We start from the raw sequence: 14,108 nt of genomic DNA on the forward strand, positions 1-14,108 counted from the left end.
ATTACAGTTAACTTCATTTTATTTCTCAGCTTTATTTGGAGTATAATTGACAAAACTGTAAAATATTTAAAGTATACAATGAGATTTGATGTACGCATACATTGTGAAAGAGTCTCCACCCCCACTGAGTTCTACCTCCATCACGTCACATCGTTTTTGGTTTTTTTTTTTTCAAATGTTATTTATTTATTTTGAGAGAGGGTGAGAGAGGGAGTGAGCAAGTGTGTGCCCTTGCTCGCGCGTGTGCCAGGGAGGGGCAGAAAGAGAGGGAGAGAGAATCCCAAGCAAGCTCTATGCTGTCAGCACAGAGCCTCATGTGGGGCTTGAACTCACAAACCATGAGATAATGACCTGAACCAAAATTAAGAGTTGGACACTTAACTCCCTGAGCCACCCAGGTGCCCCCATCACCTCACATCTTTACCTTTATTTGTTTGTGTGTTTGTTTATCGAAGTGAGAACACTTAAGTTCTACTCTTGGCAATTTTTCATCCTATAATACAGTGTTATCAACTATAGTTACCATGTTTTACATTAGATCCTCAGACTTAATCATCATATAACTGAAAGTTTGTACTCTTTTACCGACATGCCTCTATTTCTCCCACCCTCAGGTGACTACTTTCTACTCTCTGTTTCTATGAGCTTTATTATTATTCTTATTTATTTTACATTCCACATATAAGTGATCCCATGAAGCACTTTTCTTCCTCTGTCTGGCTTATTTCAATTAGCATAGTACCTTCTACTTGTTGCAAATGACAAGATTTCCTTCTTTTCAAAGGCTGAATAAGATTCCATTGTGTACACCCACAAACACACACACAGTAGAATTTTCTTTATCCATTCATCCATCGATGGATACTTAGGTTGTTTCTATATCTTGGCTAGTGTGAATATTGATGCAATGAACATGGTAGTACAGATTTCTGTTTGATATAATGACTTCATTTCTTTTAGATATAACCCAGAAGTGGGGTTGCTGGATCATATGATATTTGTATTTTTAATGTTTTGAGGAAACTCCATACTATTTTGCATTAGTGGCTCTATCAGTTTACAATGCTACCAAAGCACAAAAGGGTTCCCTTTTCACCACATCTTTATTCACTTTCTTTAATAGCTGAGGAAGCCAAGGTCCTCTGAGGTTAAATAACTTGTCCAGATATCCCACAGCGAGGGAATGGCTGACATAATAATACATCCCAAAGAGCTTCTATCCCAGGACTCTTATCATACCTTACAAAAACAGAAGGCAGCTGGGCCCTGTCCCCTGGAATCCTGGAGCTTGCCCTCCTTTACGGTTGGCTTGTGGAAGTCAGCAGCATGGCCGTGTGGGTCTCCCATGGCATATATACCGCTGAAGGCCTTGGGGGTGGCAGAAATGCCCTCACCAGGGAGCTGGGTTCCTAGCCATTCATTGCAGTGACACTTACAGATGAAACACATTTTCTTAACAAATAAGAATCTAATGGATTAGGTTTTTATCTAATTATGCATTCTGCATTAAAGCTGGGCCTCTCCCAGCCTGATGCTGCCAGCATAATTAAACTTAATGTACTTTTAATGGTGTCTTTTTAACTCAAGCATTCACATGCAATTAGCATCAAATGGGGATGAGCTGTCCCGGGTCTAGAGGCTCTACTTCACCTTGCCCCCCCCCTCCTCCTGCCATCAGGTGTGAATGAATCATGGACCTTAAGGTTTGGGAAACTGTTAGTTTGGGGGGTAAAGATGCCTTGTAATGCTAATCACTTTAATTTGTGTCAACAAAATGGCATCCTCCTGTCATTTGGCTTTAATTCCAGTAAACACCCCTGAAAGCTGTATGTGTTATACTACCACCATGATGCTAGTTCCTGCGTGCTGGGCATTTATGTTCCTTATCTCCCCTCCTCTTCCACTGCCCCGTGAAGTGTAGTATTTTGTCACTTTTACTGGTGGGGAAAACTGTGACTCAGATGGAAATATTTTCCCAGTTCGAACAGCTGGAAAGAGGTGAGGACCAGTCAGTATTCATCCCCAGTGCTGGGTCCCTTCCTGAATGTATGCCCTTGCAGACGGAAGAAGGTGGAAGCTGGGGCAGACCTTTGCAGTGCTCATGATCTATGAACACTAGTATTTCCAGCCTTGTTTGTCCCTCATGCTCCCTTCTTTGCCCCTGCCACCACACCTCAATGCCAGCCCCCTCAGGGCTCTGGCATGCACCCTGATGCACAGTCCTGGTTTCCCCACTCAGGCTTCCCCCAGCCCCCACTCCCTGTCTCACTCTCCTGCTCTGTGCTATTGCATCCCATCGTCTGGTGTCAGAGGTGTCACCTCTGCCAAATTCCTTTCCCAATTCCTCCTGCTTCCTTCCCCTTGATTTTAAAGCACTTTATTTCTATTGCTAATACAAGAAAGGCTTTGATGTGTCATAATTGAATTATTCATATGTCTCTATTACTAACTTGATTGTGAACTGCAGGAGATAAGGGATGTTTATAATGTTTCTCTTCTTCCTCCCCTGCACCTGATGTATAATTCTGTACTTATTACATAGTTGGCTCTGATGCAAGGATAATATTCGAAATAATTAGCAACTGGTATGGTGTGTGCACTGACCCATGGGAACGGACTCTGACTGTCCTGGTGGGTTTATGTGTAAAATTTCAACCCTATCCTGATATGTGCATAGGAAATTGAAACAGCCAATGGAAATCTACTAAAAGGATTTGTTAGTCCCTTACCACCATACTGTCTTCAAAATGCACCCCCTGTTTCTTTCAGGCATTCCGTCTCTGATCTCATATCCACTTTACTTACCATGCTCTAGACTTCTCTTCTGATCCTCAGACCCTCCAAATCACTGCAGCCTCAGGATGTTGGCTCCCCTTTGCCTTCTGACATCATGGCTAGCTCCCTCAAATTGGTCAGCGATCTGCTTAGACATTAGCTTAGAGAGGATCCCTTGCCCATCCTACTACAGATCCTCCTTATTCCCCTCCACTCAGTCTCTCATGCCTCCCTGATTATCTCTCAGAGCAATGACTACAATATTTTGTTTACTAATGGCTTACTTATTAGTGTTCTATTCGTTATCAGAATGTATGTTCCACACCAGTATAGATCTTTGCGTCTTCGTCACAGCTATAGCCCCGCCTGGTACACATTAGGTACTTGAGAAATTTGATTGTTTATTCACTGAAGAAGCGAATATGTGAGGGAATGAATGAAGGAATGAATGAATTAATATGAAAGGAAATCTCTTTCATTTGAAAACCATTAGCGCTGATATGCATGAGCTAGACATTTTGCTCAGCACCCGGGGCATATAGGGATGAAAAAGGAAGCTTACTTGGGAGGACACATTGGTTGCAAAGAAACCTCTCAAGTTGCATGAGTGCTGGGAGGGTTTTTCCTGGGGAGAAGTACAGGGACTGTAGCCTAAAGTGGGAATTTTTTGGATTTAAGACTGGGCTTCCTACATCAGCTTGTGCTTTCATGTTTACTCCATGTATGGCCCTGCATCCTTCTGTGAAACACACTCATTCTTCTCTCCACCAAGTGTAGCTCCTCCTCACCCTCTGTGCTGTTCTGTCTGCCATAAATTCATCTTGCGCATGGCGTGGGCTTGTCCTGGCCCTGACTCAACTCTGATGTCATGCTACTCATGCTGGAGCCTGAACCTCCATGGCTACTGGGAGCCACTCTGCTGTGGGGGCCCTCCCACCATACTTTCAGTTCCCATAAACGTTTCTAATTTATTTTAAAGATCTTGGATATATATGACTCATGCCTGGGTTTAATTTGCCTTACCTGATCAATAGAAAGTAACAGAGAAGGCATCTAGCCTGGTCATTACCACCTGTTCACTCTACAGATAACTCCCACGTTTGGGGGGTACATGGGGGGTACATGTGTATCAGGTACTGTGCCACTAGTACTGGTGTTATCTTCACTTTACAGATGGGTAAACTGAGGCTCAGTGAGGTTTCAAAGTTTGAGCCTTTCTTACCTGAATCTAGCTTTCCCTTTCTTTCTTTCTTTCTTTCTTTCTTTCTTTCTTTCTTTCTTTCTTCTTCTTCTTCTTCTTCTTCTTCTTCTTCTTCTTCTTCTTCTTCTCCTTCTCCTTCTCCTCCTCCTCCTCCTCCTCCTCCTCTTCCTCCTCTTCCTCCTTCCCTTCCTCCTCCTCCTTCTTCTTCTTCTTCTTCTTCTTCTTCTTCTTCTTCTTCTTCTTAAGTAGACTCCACACCCTATGGAGCCCAACCCAGGACTTGAACTCAGGCTTGAACTCACAACTGTGAGATCAAGACCTGAGCTGAAATCAAGGGTTGAATGCTTAACTGACTGAGCCACCCAGGCGCCCTGTGGCTCTCGCATTCTTAACCAGGAAACTTCTCCCTTCCTTTTCTCTGGCACCCCTCCACCACTTTCTTTTTGAGATGTTTTCCTTCTTCTGGTTTTGACTTCTACAGACAAAGGCATGAGGTTATTCAGCTGTTGAATAGATTCCTATAGATCAGTCAGCATCTCATCACCAGGAAAGTTTAGAATTTCATTTACCACCCAAATCAGCAGGTCCTAAACAGTTAAAGAAATCAAAGTGTTTGTTCCCTGGCTGCCATGTGGCCAGTCCCCCAGAGCTTTGTCAGCAGGTCCACTGCCCTGTGGGTTTCCTTCTGTCACTGGGTAGCATAGAATTGAATCCCTTTCTTTAAAACCTCTGTGGTTGGTTCTGTTTTAAGAAATGCATTGTAAGAAATGCATTTCTAAGTCTGTGCTAATTTTCAAGATAGTCAAATGTTATGGCACAGCTATAGAGATGCATTAATATGCACATATATTTATTTGTGAGCATATGTGAAAAGGCCTGGAAGGATTCTCTCCAAAGTAGAAATAGTGGTCTCTCCTAGAGAAGGGAGTGGGAATAGGGGAGCCCCAATCTTTATGAGACAGATTTCAGTGTAGTTTTCATTTTTTTCCAATGTACAATTGCTTCTTTAATTAAAGAAATTAAACACCAAGAAATATTGTTTTATGAAGGAATGGATATGGTCTTGGGTAAAATCCTGTGGCCTCTCTGGGTTCCAGTTTTCTTATTTACAAAATGAGAAATGAAGTGATCTCTAAGGGCCCCACCACAGCACTAATATTCTCCAATTCTTTCTATTCTATCTTATAAAGTGCAGGCTGTGTCGATCAGCAGATCATCAACGAGGTAGGGGACTGCTGTAATTTGTTTTTTAAGAGTAAATAAAGTTAGAGGCTCAATGTGTTCTGCTCTCAGAAGCTATGCAGCACCTCATCCAGCTCATTCATTTCAGATACTTACTGAATACCTACTGTGGGCCAGAGAGGATTCCAGGTGCATGGGGCAGAGCGGTGAAAAAGAGTGCAGAGACCCCTGCACTTGCCAGAAACAAGACAGAATACAAGAAGATAAAACACAGTCATCTCAGGTTTGGATAACTGGCATGAAAGGACCAAGGTACATGGAGAGAGGATGCCCAGAGGAGCCTTTCTCAGGAGGAGACATTGAGCTGCTGCCCACCAGGAAGATGAGAATGAGCAGGTGGGCACAAAGCTGCAGGAAGGGCATTCTGGGAGGAGGGGCAAGTTCAAAGGTCTGGAGGTGGGAAGGGCTTAGTGCTTTGGATGCTGGTGAGGCAAGAGGAGCACAGAGGGCAAGGTGGGGGGTGAGACGGCAGGGTCGGAGGGGTAGGCATAGGCCAGGTCCTGCAGACTAATGATCCTCTGAGTCTGAAACTTAGATTTTACTTGAAGAACAGTGGATGTCTGTGGAAGATATTTTGTGGGAGACTGATGTGTTCTGATAAGGCTGTCATCAGTGTGGATGGGGAGAAAGGGAAGGACTTCTTATTTATTTTGAGGTAGAACTGACAAGCCGTAGCAATGAAGTAGGTGAGGAGAGTGGGGCAAAAACAGGGGAGGGGGGAGGAAGGATGTTCTAGAACTAAGTGCCTACCCTGAACAGAGCCCTGCCAGGGAGCCATAGCCAAGGGTGGGGGCGCAGATGGAAATGTTCATTTCATTTAGGCCTAGAATCTCTGCTCTGTTCTTAGAATTGAGGAGAAGTGAGATGTAAGGTATGGCCTTGACTTTAAGGAGCTTACTGGCATTTTTAGGTTGTGAGACACATCACACAAGGTAACTGTGCCATTAGAAAAAAAAATGCCTGAAAATTCTTTGTGGCATTCATGTCCCCTCTGCTTGACTTAGAGCACACCAGTGACTGCTTTGACTGATAGAGTCTGGCAGGAGCGATGCCACGTGGGTTCCAAGGGAAAGCTATGAAGGGAAATGCCTTGTTCACAGTACTCATGCTTGGAGCCTGATCCTCTGTGACTACTGGGAGTTACTCTGCTACAGGAGAGTTCCCTAAGTGGCAGACCTAGTCTTCAAGCCATCCCAGGGCAGGGGCCAGATATGAGGTCTAAGGAATCTCCATATGATTTCAGTCCCCACTCTGCGAGTCATGCTTAACCTTTGAGTCTTCCTACCCGAAGTCTCAGACATCATGGAGCAGAGAAGAGCTGTCTCTGCTGTGCCCTGTTCAAAGTCCTGACCCACACAATCTGGTTGTTTTATGATACTAAATTTTGGAGCAGTTTGTTACACAGCAATAAAAACCAGAGCAGTCAAAGCCGATCCGAAGATGCTGCGTGCTGACAGATCCCAACACTATGAGATTCTGGCAAAGGCACAACTGTGGAGACAGTAAAAAGGTCAATGGCTGCCAGGGGTGGTGGGGGAAGGGATGAACAGGCAGAGAACAAAGGAGTTTTAGGGCAGAGAAATTATTCTGTATGACATTATAATGATGGATACATGCCGTTCTGCATTTGTCCAAACTCTTAGACTACACAACACCAACAGGGAACCCTAATGTAAACTATGGACTTTGGTACATTCATCGGTTGTAACAAATGTACCACTCTGCCAGGGAGGTGTTGACAGTGGAGAAGTCTCTGCATGGGTAGGGCAGGTGGGGAATCTCTGTACCTTGTGTTCATTTTTGCTGTGAACCTAAAACTGCTCTTAAAAATTAATGCTTTAAAAATACAAAAACAGAGTAGCAGTCTAGATTGGTAAATCCTTGGTTGGGATATTTAGGAGGTCTGCATTTTGGTCCTGGCTTTAGCAAAAAATCACTCATTCTGGGTTTTGTTTCTAAGCACAGATTATTTGCACCATTTGGAGACTTGATGCTAATTTCCTTGATGCCAGTCTGAGTGGCTCAGGAGGAGAGAGAATGGTTTCAGCACCGCCAACCCCAATATCCATATACCTGGTGGCCTCTATGGGGGCACTCTGTCGTGTGCAGAACCAGCCTGTGCAATCAGTTCAAACTGACTTGATTGTCACAGGGTGGCAGATTTCCCACCTTCCTTTCTTCTCCATTTGTCTTCATCTTCCTTGAGGATCTTTGGCCTTGGAAACAAATGCCAGGGAAGGTGTACAGGGAAGGCTATAGGAGTTCTAGACTCCCTGCCACCCTCTCACTCTGTGACGTTGGATAAGTCTTATTCCTTCTGTGGGACTCCGTTCTTTATTTGCGAAATAGGAACTTGGACAAGAATTAAATAATGCTTTTATTTATGTTTTATTTGTTTTTGCATGAGAGCCAATTGAGGAAAAGTAAAATTACGAAGTTTGGGGAAACATTTCTTCCTCCCTAAGTCAAAATGAAAATGGTTTTTTGAAGCAAAAAGCCACACTGAAGCTGCTTAACTGCCACTTTGTCATCATAACTAACATTTGTCAAATATGAGGTCTAGAGTGGGCCCAGCATTGTGCTAAGTGCTTTGCATGCTTTAAGGTCATTTAGTTAACCCTTTGTAGCAGACATTGTTGTCCCCGTTTTACAGATGAGAAGACAGAGTCTCAGGCAGTTTAACTGACTGCCCAGTATTAGCCAACTGTTAGGATTTGAACACAAGACACGGTACCACCGCTCTTAGCTACTGTCCTGCCTTCTTTTAGCTCATCCCAGACATGAAGACCCCTTCTGGAGCTTGTGTTTTGTGATTTTGCGATCTTGTGGACCCTTCCTCCTCAGAATTGACTCCTTCAATGGCCTTAGAGAAGAGCTAGGACTCAGCAGAGTCCTTAATACCTTTACTGATGACCAATTCCTACTTCTGCAAGAAAATATCCAAGCCACGTGCAGACATGAGGCTTCCTCAGCACTCCATGTCCTGGCTGAGCTTTAGCCACTGAGAATGACAATGACAGAGATACCCCACAACCACCTGATTTCCCCTGCCCACTTCCCAGACCACTTTATTTTTTTTTTCAGTATATGAAATTTATTGTCAAGTTGGTTTCCATACAACACCCAGTGCTCATCCCAAAAGGTGCCCTCCTCAATACCCATCACCCACCCTCCCCTCCCTCCCACCCCCCATCAACCCTCCGTTTGTTCTCAGTTTTTAACAGTCTCTTATGCTTTGGCTCTCTCCCACTCTAACCTCTTTTTTTTTTTTCCTTCCCCTCCCCCATGGGTTTCTGTTAAGTTTCTCAAGATCCACATAAGAGTGAAACCATATGGTATCTTTCTCTGTATGGCTTATTTCACTTAGCATCACACTCTCCAGTTCCATCCACGTTGCTACAAAAGGCCATATTTCATTCTTTCTCATTGTCACATAGTATTCCATTGTGTATATAAACCACAATTTCTTTATCCATTCATCAGTTGATGGACATTTAGGCTCTTTCCACAATTTGCCTATTGTTGAAAGTGCTACTATAAACATTGGGGTACAAGTGGCCCTATGCATCAGTACTCCTGTATCCCTTGGATAAATTCCTAGCAGTGCTATTGCTGGGTCATATGGTAGGTCTATTTTTAATTTTCTGAGGAACCTCCACACTGCTTTCCAGAGCGGCTGCACCAATTTGCATTCCCACCAACAGTGCAAGAGTGTTCCCGTTTCTCCACATCCTCTCCAGCATCTATAGTCTCCTGATTTGTTCATTTTGGCCACTCTGACTGGCGTGAGGTGATATCTGAGTGTGATTTTGATTTGTATTTCCCTGATAAGGAGCGACGTTGAACATCTTTTCATGTGCCTGTTGGCCATCCGGATGTCTTCTTTAGAGAAGTGTCTTTTCATGTTTTCTGCCCATTTCTTCACTGGGTTATTTGTTTTTCGGGTGTGGAGTTTGGTGAGCTCTTTATAGATTTTGGATACTAGCCCTTTGTCTGATATGTCATTTGCAAATATCTTTTCCCATTCCGTTGGTTTCCTTTTAGTTTTGTTGATTGTTTCCTTTGCTGTGCAGAAGCTTTTTATCTTCATAAGGTCCCAGTAATTCATTTTTGCTTTTAATTCCCTTGCCTTTGGGGATGTGTTGAGTAAGAGATTGCTACAGCTGAAGCCAGAGAGGTCTTTTCCTGCTTTCTCCTCTAGGGTTTTGATGGTTTCCTGTCTCACATTCAGGTCCTTTATCCATTTTGAATTTATTTTTGTGAATGGTGTGAGAAAGTGGTCTAGTTTCAACCTTCTGCATGTTGCTGTCCAGTTCTCCCAGCACCATTTGTTAAAGAGACTGTCTTTTTTCCATTGGATGTTCTTTCCTGCTTTGTCAAAGATGAGTTGGCCATACGTTTGTGGGTCTAGTTCTGGGGTTTCTGTTCTATTCCATTGGTCTATGTGTCTGTTTTTGTGCCGATACCATGCTGTCTTGATGATGACAGCTTTGTAGTAGAGGCTAAAGTCTGGGATTGTGATGCCTCCTGCTTTGGTCTTCTTCTTCAAAATTCCTTTGGCTATTCGGGGCCTTTTGTGGTTCCATATGAATTTTAGGATTGCTTGTTCTAGTTTTGAGAAGAATGCTGGTGCAATTTTGATTGGGATTGCATTGAATGTGTAGATAGCTTTGGGTAGTATTGACATTTTGACAATATTTATTCTTCCAATCCATGAGCAGGGAATGTCTTTCCATTTCTTTCTATCTTCTTCAACTACCTTCATAAGCTTTCTATAGTTTTAGATCTTTTACATCTTTGGTTAGATTTATTCCCAGGTATTTTATGCTTCTTGGTGCAATTGTGAATGGGATCAGTTTCTTTATTTGTCTTTCTGTTGCTTCATTGTTAGTGTATAAGAATGCAACTGATTTATGTACATTGATTTTGTATCCTGCAACTTTGCTGAATTCCTGTATCAGTTCTAGCAGACTTTTGGTGGAGTCTATCGGATTTTCCATGTATAATATCATGTCATCTGCAAAGAGCGAAAGCTTGACTTTATCTTTGCCAATTTTGACGCCTTTGATTTCCTTTTGTTGTCTGATTGCTGATGCTAGAACTTCTAGCACTATGTTAAACAACAGCGGTGAGAGTGGGCATCCCTGTCGTGTTCCTGATCTCAGGGAAAAAGCTCTCCGTTTTTCCCCATTGAGGATGATGTTAGCTGTGGGCTTTTCATAAATGGCTTTTATGATGTGTAAGTATGTTCCTTCTATCCCGACTTTCTCAAGGGTTTTTATTAAGAAAGGTACTGGATTTTGTCAAAGGCCTTTTCTGCATCGATTGACAGGATCATACGGTTCTTATCTTTTCTTTTATTAATGTGATGTATCACGTTGATTGATTTGTGAATGTTGAACCAGCCCTGCATCCCAGGAATGAATCCCACTTGAGCATGGTGAATAATTCTTTTTATATGCTGTTGAATTCGATTTGCTAGTATCTTATTGAGAATTTTTGCATCCATATTCATCAGGGATATTGGCCTGTAGTTCTCTTTTTTTACTGGGTCTCTGTTTGATTTAGGAATCAAAGTCATACTGGCTTCATAGAATGAGTCTGGAAGTTTTCCTTCCCTTTCTATTTCTTGGAATAGCTTGAGAAGGATAGGTATTATCTCTGCTTTAAACGTCTGGTAGAACTCCCCTGGGAAGCCATCTGGTCCTGGACTCTTATTTGTTGGGAGATTTTTGATAACTGATTCAATTTCTTTGCTGGTTATGGGTCTGTTCAAGCTTTCTATTTCCTCCTGATTGAGTTTTGGAAGTGTGTGGGTGTTTAGGAATTTGTCCATTTCTTCCAGGTTGTCCAATTTGTTGGCATATAATTTTTCATAGTATTCCCTGATAATTGTTTGTATCTCTGAGGGATTGGTTGTAATAATTCCATTTTCATTCATGATTTTATCTATTTGGGTCATCTCCCTTTTCTTTTTGAGAAGCCTGGCTAGAGGTTTATCAATTTTGTTTATTTTTTCAAAAAACCAACTCTTGGATTCGTTGATCTGCTCTACAGTTTTTTTTAGATTCTATATTGTTTATTTCTGCTCTGATCTTTATTATTTCTCTTCTTCTGCTAGGTTTAGGCTGCCTTTGCTGTTCTGCTTCTAGTTCCTTTAGGTGTGCTGTTAGATTTTGTATTTGAGATTTTCTTGTTTCTTGAGATAGGCCTGGATTGCGATGTATTTTCCTCTCAGGACTGCCTTCGCTGCATCCCAAAGCATCTGGATTGTTGTATTTTCATTTTCGTTTGTTTCCATGTATTTTTTAATTTCTTCTCTAATTGCCTGGTTGACCCACTCATTCTTTAGTAGGGTGTTCTTTAATCTCCATGCTTTTGGAGGTTTTCCAGACTTTCTCCTGTGGTTGATTTCAAGCTTCATAGCATTGTGCCAGACCACTTTCTACTTGAGGACAGGACCCTTTCTCAAAGTGCTCAACTCTTGATGAATGTAAAGAACAGAACCATGGCCTCTGATACTGGACAACTTCGGAAGCCCTCTAGCCTCATGGTTAGATGGTTAGGCTCTGGAGTCCCACAGACTTGGACTCCAGTTTTGACTCTGCCCTTTAAGTAGCTTGACCAAGATAGAAAATTATATTTTCTCTTGGCCTCAGTTTCCTCATTTATAATACAACAATCACAGTCTGTCTATAGCACAGGTTCTTATAAGGGTTAAATGCATAATAATGCAAAATGTTTAACATTGTGCTAATTAAATATGAGCTTCTATTTTTTTTTTCTTCATCTTGATGTTGTAGTAGTTGGTGATATTGAACTAACTGGGGCTACATTTTGGGGCTAAAGTGATGAGTTGGGCATCACAGAATGCAGAGGAGGACACAAACTTTGGAAGTCATAGTAATACTAACACTCCTTTACAACTAGTGTAGCACATTGCGATTTACAAAATGCACACATACACATATACATATACATATACATATACATATACATATACATATAACCTTAGTTGATCCTTGACGTGTTCCTGGAAAGTGAGGAAACCATATCATATGATGTATTATTGAGACCGTGGAGATGTTTATCTTGAGATGTATAGGAGAGGACGAGGTGAGAATTACTTTCAGCTCTGGGGGGACACTTAGGAGGGGAAGCCAAGAACCAGTGCCCAGAAACATGTATTACAATTTGAAAGTCAGAGCAGGCAGACATAGCTACCCAGGGGAGGTCATCAGTATCCATGTTCCTGGAAGTATGTAAGTAAGAGGCATGGGTTGGTGCCCATCCCACCCAGCCCTCTAGTTGTCTTAATTGTGAGAACCCAGGATCTGTGAAGTCACAGATGATTAACTCAACAGGCAGAAAATGATAATCCTGAATACTGGACATCTGTGATCTCTCTTCACCTTTCTCTCCCTGGCACAGGCAAGACTACACCTTCATAATGAGATTAGAGGAGTGGGAATGTCACTTCTGTGAGGTTGGGGCAGTGAGTCTGCTCTGTCTGCAGTCTTCTGACTTGAATTCCACATATGCTTCTTGCCACCGTTGCTCCTGCTGTACTGGACTGGGACAGGGGTGGGCAGGGATGGCTCATTATGCTGAAGTGGGAGGCAGGGGCCATTAGAAGCGTGGGCTCTGGAAGAACGTCATCCAGCGGGAAAGGAGCACGTGGTGGGACAGAGGAGAAAAGAGCAAAGGCAATCACACCTGCAGGCAGGCTGATCACATTCCGTGAGGGTGGGCACTACCAAGTTAAAAGAAAATGGCAGTGGTGACACCTGTCTTAGGGGTCCGCAGGAGGAAGAGCTTCTGTAGATTTAACCATGTAATGAGCCTTGGTTTTCTGTGGCAAGGAGACAGGCAGAGCTGCACGTAGAGAATACAGAAGCACACTTTGCCTGAGATATAATCCTTGATTCCAGTCATCCATTATTAATTCATTAATTTATTGAGTACTGAACACATGCTAGGCTTGGTGAGATAGTGGGTGAGGGAGGTTTCTGGGGCTGTGGTTAAACGTTCTGGGTTGGGCTTGGACAGCCCATGAATCCTTGTGAGCCTCTGTTTCCTCATCTGTAAAATAGGGATATGAGTGCCTGCCCCATGCCCCTTACAGGGTTACTGTGAAGCTAGAATGAGGTCATATGTGTAGAAAATATTTCTTCAACTGGCCCTGCAACAACCCTTTCTTTAGTGGGCCTGGGAGAAAAGAGAGGATGACAAGTAACTGATTTTCATTGTCAATGCACATCTCTTATAAACAGATCAGAGGCTAGTTTACAAGTATGATTCTGGGTCCTTAATGAGGATTCAACATTAATCTTCTTGCCAGGCTTGGATACAGGGGATTTTGGAGGCAGACAATTCTGAAGTGTAAGATTGTCTCCACCAATTGGCAGTTCTGTGACGGAGGGCAAGTGGTTTAACCTTTCTAAGAGGCACAGGTGAAAGCAAAGATAATGCCTGCCTTTCAGACCATTTTTATAGGCATTAAGAGAGACAGAGAGACAGAGAGAGAGCGAGCGCGCATACGTTTTGCCATCAGGTACAGGAACTGGCTTCATTGAAAGGTATATGTACCTGACTGAGACCTCCTGGTGCCCCAGAAGTTGAATAATCTGACACCCTTCTGATTGATATTCTTTAATTATTTTTTTTTATCACCATGTAGAATACAGAATACAGGCTATTAGGGATAACAGCAGTGCTATCTCTATCTGTGTGTGCCAAAGAAGAATGTAAAAAGCTCTTGGTTAACACCTTAGAAAGGTTTCATTGAAATTATCTGGAGGTTCTCCTTGAGGCACTCTGGTGAGCAGGATTTTCTGCATCTCCTTAAATTTCTAGTGATGGCAACAAAAACATCTGTCCTGTCAGACCA

The sequence above is a fragment of the Prionailurus bengalensis genome, chromosome A1 (assembly GCF_016509475.1).
Source record: "Prionailurus bengalensis isolate Pbe53 chromosome A1, Fcat_Pben_1.1_paternal_pri, whole genome shotgun sequence".
NCBI lineage: Eukaryota > Metazoa > Chordata > Mammalia > Carnivora > Felidae > Prionailurus > Prionailurus bengalensis.